The sequence below is a fragment of the Astyanax mexicanus genome, chromosome 12 (assembly GCF_023375975.1).
Source record: "Astyanax mexicanus isolate ESR-SI-001 chromosome 12, AstMex3_surface, whole genome shotgun sequence".
Classification (NCBI taxonomy): Eukaryota; Metazoa; Chordata; class Actinopteri; order Characiformes; family Acestrorhamphidae; genus Astyanax; species Astyanax mexicanus.
In genome coordinates this window covers 36,423,534-36,428,533 of record NC_064419.1, presented here as the reverse complement: position 1 = coordinate 36,428,533, position 5,000 = coordinate 36,423,534, and the positions used below count along the sequence as shown (strand labels likewise).

The 5,000-nt window shown below is 43.4% G+C and overlaps 17 non-coding genes across 17 annotated transcripts; 6 read left to right on the top strand and 11 right to left on the bottom strand.

Moving 5' to 3' along the window:
- Nucleotides 1–174: 174 nt before the first annotated feature.
- Nucleotides 175–247, bottom strand: trnak-uuu (transfer RNA lysine (anticodon UUU)). Its single transcript has one exon. It is a non-coding gene; the product is annotated as a tRNA-Lys (tRNA).
- Nucleotides 248–426: 179 nt separating this feature from the next.
- trnak-uuu (transfer RNA lysine (anticodon UUU)) lies at nucleotides 427–499 on the bottom strand. Its single transcript has one exon. It is a non-coding gene; the product is annotated as a tRNA-Lys (tRNA).
- A 262-nt stretch (nucleotides 500–761) lies between these two features.
- Nucleotides 762–833, top strand: trnaw-cca (transfer RNA tryptophan (anticodon CCA)). Its single transcript has one exon. It is a non-coding gene; the product is annotated as a tRNA-Trp (tRNA).
- A 175-nt stretch (nucleotides 834–1,008) lies between these two features.
- On the bottom strand, nucleotides 1,009–1,081 carry trnak-uuu (transfer RNA lysine (anticodon UUU)). The gene has a single exon. It is a non-coding gene; the product is annotated as a tRNA-Lys (tRNA).
- A 179-nt stretch (nucleotides 1,082–1,260) lies between these two features.
- On the bottom strand, nucleotides 1,261–1,333 carry trnak-uuu (transfer RNA lysine (anticodon UUU)). Its single transcript has one exon. It is a non-coding gene; the product is annotated as a tRNA-Lys (tRNA).
- Nucleotides 1,334–1,595: 262 nt separating this feature from the next.
- trnaw-cca (transfer RNA tryptophan (anticodon CCA)) lies at nucleotides 1,596–1,667 on the top strand. Its single transcript has one exon. It is a non-coding gene; the product is annotated as a tRNA-Trp (tRNA).
- Nucleotides 1,668–1,841: 174 nt separating this feature from the next.
- On the bottom strand, nucleotides 1,842–1,914 carry trnak-uuu (transfer RNA lysine (anticodon UUU)). Its single transcript has one exon. It is a non-coding gene; the product is annotated as a tRNA-Lys (tRNA).
- A 503-nt stretch (nucleotides 1,915–2,417) lies between these two features.
- Nucleotides 2,418–2,489, top strand: trnaw-cca (transfer RNA tryptophan (anticodon CCA)). The gene has a single exon. It is a non-coding gene; the product is annotated as a tRNA-Trp (tRNA).
- Nucleotides 2,490–2,663: 174 nt separating this feature from the next.
- Nucleotides 2,664–2,736, bottom strand: trnak-uuu (transfer RNA lysine (anticodon UUU)). Its single transcript has one exon. It is a non-coding gene; the product is annotated as a tRNA-Lys (tRNA).
- Nucleotides 2,737–2,915: 179 nt separating this feature from the next.
- trnak-uuu (transfer RNA lysine (anticodon UUU)) lies at nucleotides 2,916–2,988 on the bottom strand. Its single transcript has one exon. It is a non-coding gene; the product is annotated as a tRNA-Lys (tRNA).
- A 262-nt stretch (nucleotides 2,989–3,250) lies between these two features.
- On the top strand, nucleotides 3,251–3,322 carry trnaw-cca (transfer RNA tryptophan (anticodon CCA)). Its single transcript has one exon. It is a non-coding gene; the product is annotated as a tRNA-Trp (tRNA).
- Nucleotides 3,323–3,496: 174 nt separating this feature from the next.
- trnak-uuu (transfer RNA lysine (anticodon UUU)) lies at nucleotides 3,497–3,569 on the bottom strand. The gene has a single exon. It is a non-coding gene; the product is annotated as a tRNA-Lys (tRNA).
- A 179-nt stretch (nucleotides 3,570–3,748) lies between these two features.
- trnak-uuu (transfer RNA lysine (anticodon UUU)) lies at nucleotides 3,749–3,821 on the bottom strand. Its single transcript has one exon. It is a non-coding gene; the product is annotated as a tRNA-Lys (tRNA).
- Nucleotides 3,822–4,083: 262 nt separating this feature from the next.
- Nucleotides 4,084–4,155, top strand: trnaw-cca (transfer RNA tryptophan (anticodon CCA)). The gene has a single exon. It is a non-coding gene; the product is annotated as a tRNA-Trp (tRNA).
- A 175-nt stretch (nucleotides 4,156–4,330) lies between these two features.
- trnak-uuu (transfer RNA lysine (anticodon UUU)) lies at nucleotides 4,331–4,403 on the bottom strand. Its single transcript has one exon. It is a non-coding gene; the product is annotated as a tRNA-Lys (tRNA).
- A 179-nt stretch (nucleotides 4,404–4,582) lies between these two features.
- Nucleotides 4,583–4,655, bottom strand: trnak-uuu (transfer RNA lysine (anticodon UUU)). Its single transcript has one exon. It is a non-coding gene; the product is annotated as a tRNA-Lys (tRNA).
- A 262-nt stretch (nucleotides 4,656–4,917) lies between these two features.
- On the top strand, nucleotides 4,918–4,989 carry trnaw-cca (transfer RNA tryptophan (anticodon CCA)). Its single transcript has one exon. It is a non-coding gene; the product is annotated as a tRNA-Trp (tRNA).
- Nucleotides 4,990–5,000: the final 11 nt, after the last annotated feature.

The window sequence follows — 5,000 nt, the reverse complement described above, 5'->3', positions numbered from 1 at the left end:
AATATTGCTTTTAATCTAGTCATTGAGTGGGACCAGTTAATCCACAACTTTAAAAGTACCTCAGTTACACAGAGTTTTGTCAGTCAGTTGCAGGGCAATTTTAACCTTAATAGGTCATGCTCACTTGAGGCTATTTAAAGGTTTAATTGGTAACAAAGAAGCACAGGCTTTGGCCGCCCGAACAGGGACTTGAACCCTGGACCCTCAGATTAAAAGTCTGATGCTCTACCGACTGAGCCATCCGGGCCTTTACAGCTTCTTTCTTACAGCGAATTCACATTGTTCAACTGATGCATGGTGGTCAAGCAGAAAAGGGAGGGATATTGTCTAGGCTTGGCCCCTGACTGTCTTCTGAACAGCCGGAAAGCATCTGGAAAGCAAGAGACTGCTGCATTCTTAAACTCATACTTGTAAGAAACTGGCAAACGCCCGAACAGGGACTTGAACCCTGGACCCTCAGATTAAAAGTCTGATGCTCTACCGACTGAGCTATCCGGGCCCTGACCTAAAATTCTATCGTGCCAGATAAGGTGACTCACACTCAAATACTACATCTCAGCAAATCGAGAATTAGGATACTTATCCGATTACTTAATCCATCTTTGACCTCATACCTAAAGTTCCATATTAAATGCCTTGTTTTCAACTTCCTGAGATATCCAGTTTTTTCTCCAGTTAGAGCTCTTTAGGCCTAACTACTGAGTTTCTCTTGAAAAAAAATGATGTCCAAAAATAGGCAACATGAACATTACAGCGTCGATGACCTCGTGGCGAAACGGTAGCGCGTCTGACTCCAGATCAGAAGGTTGCGTGTTCAAATCACGTCGGGGTCAAATATTGCTTTTAATCTAGTCATTGAGTGGGACCAGTTAGTCCACAACTTTAAAAGTACCTCAGTTACACAGAGTTCTTTGAGTCACTTGCAGGGCAATTTTAACCTTTATAGGTCATGCTCACTTGAGGCTATTTAAAGGTTTAATTTTTTAACAAAGAAGCACAGGCTTTGGCCGCCCGAACAGGGACTTGAACCCTGGACCCTCAGATTAAAAGTCTGATGCTCTACCGACTGAGCCATCCGGGCCTTTACAGATTCTTTCTTACAGCGAATTCACATTGTTCAACTGATGCATGGTGGTCAAGCAGAAAAGGGAGGAATATTTTCTAGGCTTGGCCCCTGACTGTCTTCTGAACAGCCGGAAAGCATCTGGAAAGCAAGAGACTCCTGCATTCTTAAACTCATACTTGTAAGAAATTGGCAAACGCCCGAACAGGGACTTGAACCCTGGACCCTCAGATTAAAAGTCTGATGCTCTACCGACTGAGCTATCCGGGCCCTGACTGAAAATTCTATCGTGCCAGATAAGGTGACTCACACTCAAATACTACATCTCAGCAAATCGAGAATTAGGATACTTATCCGATTACTTAATCCATCTTTGACCTCATACCTAAAGTTCCATATTAAATGCCTTGTTTTCAACTTCCTGAGATATCCAGTTTTTTCTCCGGTTAGAGCTCTTTAGGCCTAACCATTGAGTTTCTCTTGAATAATAGTGATGTCCAAAAATAGGCAACATGAACATTACAGCGTCGATGACCTCGTGGCGCAACGGTAGCGCGTCTGACTCCAGATCAGAAGGTTGCGTGTTCAAATCACGTCGGGGTCAAATATTGCTTTTAATCTAGTCATTGAGTGGGACCAGTTAGTCCACAACTTTAAAGGTACCTCAGTTACACAGAGTTCTTTGAGTCACTTGCAGGGCAATTTTAACCTTTATAGGTCATGCTCACTTGAGGCTATTTAAAGGTTTAATTGGTAACAAAGAAGCACAGGCTTTGGCCGCCCGAACAGGGACTTGAACCCTGGACCCTCAGATTAAAAGTCTGATGCTCTACCGACTGAGCTATCCGGGCCCTTAAGGATTGTTTCTTATGGCAAATTCACATTGTTCAACTGATGCATGGTGGTCAAGCAGAAAATGTTGGAATATTTTCTAGGTTTGGCCCCTGACTGTCTTCTGAACAGCCGGAAAGCAAGAGACTCCTGCATTCTTAAACTCATACTTGTAAGAAATTGGCAAACGCCCGAACAGGGACTTGAACCCTGGACCCTCAGATTAAAAGTCTGATGCTCTACCGACTGAGCTATCCGGGGCCTGACTGAAAATTCTATCGTGCCAGATAAGGTGACTCACACTCAAATACTACATCTCAGCAAATCGAGAATTAGGATACTTATCCCATTACTTAATCCATCTTTGACCTCATACCTAAAGTTCCATATTAAATGCCTTGTTTTCAACTTCCTGAGATATCCAGTTTTTTCTCCAGTTAGAGCTCTTTAGGCCTAACTACTGAGTTTCTCTTGAATAATAATGATGTCCAAAAATAGGCAACATGAACATTACAGCGTCGATGACCTCGTGGCGCAACGGTAGCGCGTCTGACTCCAGATCAGAAGGTTGCGTGTTCAAATCACGTCGGGGTCAAATATTGCTTTTAATCTAGTCATTGAGTGGGACCAGTTAGTCCACAACTTTAAAAGTACCTCAGTTACACAGAGTTCTTTGAGTCACTTGCAGGGCAATTTTAACCTTTATAGGTCATGCTCACTTGAGGCTATTTAAAGGTTTAATTGGTAACAAAGAAGCACAGGCTTTGGCCGCCCGAACAGGGACTTGAACCCTGGACCCTCAGATTAAAAGTCTGATGCTCTACCGACTGAGCCATCCGGGCCTTTACAGATTCTTTCTTACAGCGAATTCACATTGTTCAACTGATGCATGGTGGTCAAGCAGAAAAGGGAGGAATATTTTCTAGGCTTGGCCCCTGACTGTCTTCTGAACAGCCGGAAAGCATCTGGAAAGCAAGAGACTCCTGCATTCTTAAACTCATACTTGTAAGAAATTGGCAAACGCCCAAACAGGGACTTGAACCCTGGACCCTCAGATTAAAAGTCTGATGCTCTACCGACTGAGCTATCCGGGCCCTGACTGAAAATTCTATCATGCCAGATAAGGTGACTCACACTCAAATACTACATCTCAGCAAATCGAGAATTAGGATACTTATCCCATTACTTAATCCATCTTCGACCTCATACCTAAAGTTCCATATTAAATGCCTTGTTTTCAACTTCCTGAGATATCCAGTTTTTTCTCCAGTTAGAGCTCTTTAGGCCTAACTACTGAGTTTCTCTTGAATAATAATGATGTCCAAAAATAGGAAACATGAACACTACAGCGTCGCTGACCTCGTGGCGCAACGGTAGCGTGTCTGACTCCAGATCAGAAGGTTGCGTGTTCAAATCACGTCGGGGTCAAATATTGCTTTTAATCTAGTCATTGAGTGGGACCAGTTAATCCACAACTTTAAAAGTACCTCAGTTACACAGAGTTTTGTCAGTCAGTTGCAGGGCAATTTTAACCTTAATAGGTCATGCTCACTTGAGGCTATTTAAAGGTTTAATTGGTAACAAAGAAGCACAGGCTTTGGCCGCCCGAACAGGGACTTGAACCCTGGACCCTCAGATTAAAAGTCTGATGCTCTACCGACTGAGCCATCCGGGCCTTTACAGCTTCTTTCTTACAGCGAATTCACATTGTTCAACTGATGCATGGTGGTCAAGCAGAAAAGGGAGGGATATTGTCTAGGCTTGGCCCCTGACTGTCTTCTGAACAGCCGGAAAGCATCTGGAAAGCAAGAGACTGCTGCATTCTTAAACTCATACTTGTAAGAAACTGGCAAACGCCCGAACAGGGACTTGAACCCTGGACCCTCAGATTAAAAGTCTGATGCTCTACCGACTGAGCTATCCGGGCCCTGACTGAAAATTCTATCGTGCCAGATAAGGTGACTCACACTCAAATACTACATCTCAGCAAATCGAGAATTAGGATACTTATCCCATTACTTAATCCATCTTTGACCTCATACCTAAAGTTCCATATTAAATGCCTTGTTTTCAACTTCCTGAGATATCCAGTTTTTTCTCCAGTTAGAGCTCTTTAGGCCTAACTACTGAGTTTCTCTTGAAAAAAAATGATGTCCAAAAATAGGCAACATGAACATTACAGCGTCGATGACCTCGTGGCGAAACGGTAGCGCGTCTGACTCCAGATCAGAAGGTTGCGTGTTCAAATCACGTCGGGGTCAAATGTTGCTTTTAATCTAGTCATTGAGTGGGACCAGTTAGTCCACAACTTTAAAAGTACCTCAGTTACACAGAGTTCTTTGAGTGACTTGCAGGGCAATTTTAACCTTTGTAGGTCATGCTCACTTGAGGCTATTTAAAGGTTTAATTTTTTAACAAAGAAGCACAGGCTTTGGCCGCCCGAACAGGGACTTGAACCCTGGACCCTCAGATTAAAAGTCTGATGCTCTACCGACTGAGCCATCCGGGCCTTTACAGATTCTTTCTTACAGCGAATTCACATTGTTCAACTGATGCATGGTGGTCAAGCAGAAAAGGGAGGAATATTTTCTAGGCTTGGCCCCTGACTGTCTTCTGAACAGCCGGAAAGCATCTGGAAAGCAAGAGACTCCTGCATTCTTAAACCCATACTTGTAAGAAATTGGCAAACGCCCGAACAGGGACTTGAACCCTGGACCCTCAGATTAAAAGTCTGATGCTCTACCGACTGAGCTATCCGGGCCCTGACTGAAAATTCTATCGTGCCAGATAAGGTGACTCACACTCAAATACTACATCTCAGCAAATCGAGAATTAGGATACTTATCCCATTACTTAATCCATCTTTGACCTCATACCTAAAGTTCCATATTAAATGCCTTGTTTTCAACTTCCTGAGATATCCAGTTTTTTCTCCAGTTAGAGCTCTTTAGGCCTAACTACTGAGTTTCTCTTGAATAATAATGATGTCCAAAGATAGGCAACATGAACATTACAGCGTCGATGACCTTGTGGCGCAACGGTAGCGCGTCTGACTCCAGATCAGAAGGTTGCGTGTTCAAATCACGTCCGGGTCAAATATTGCTTT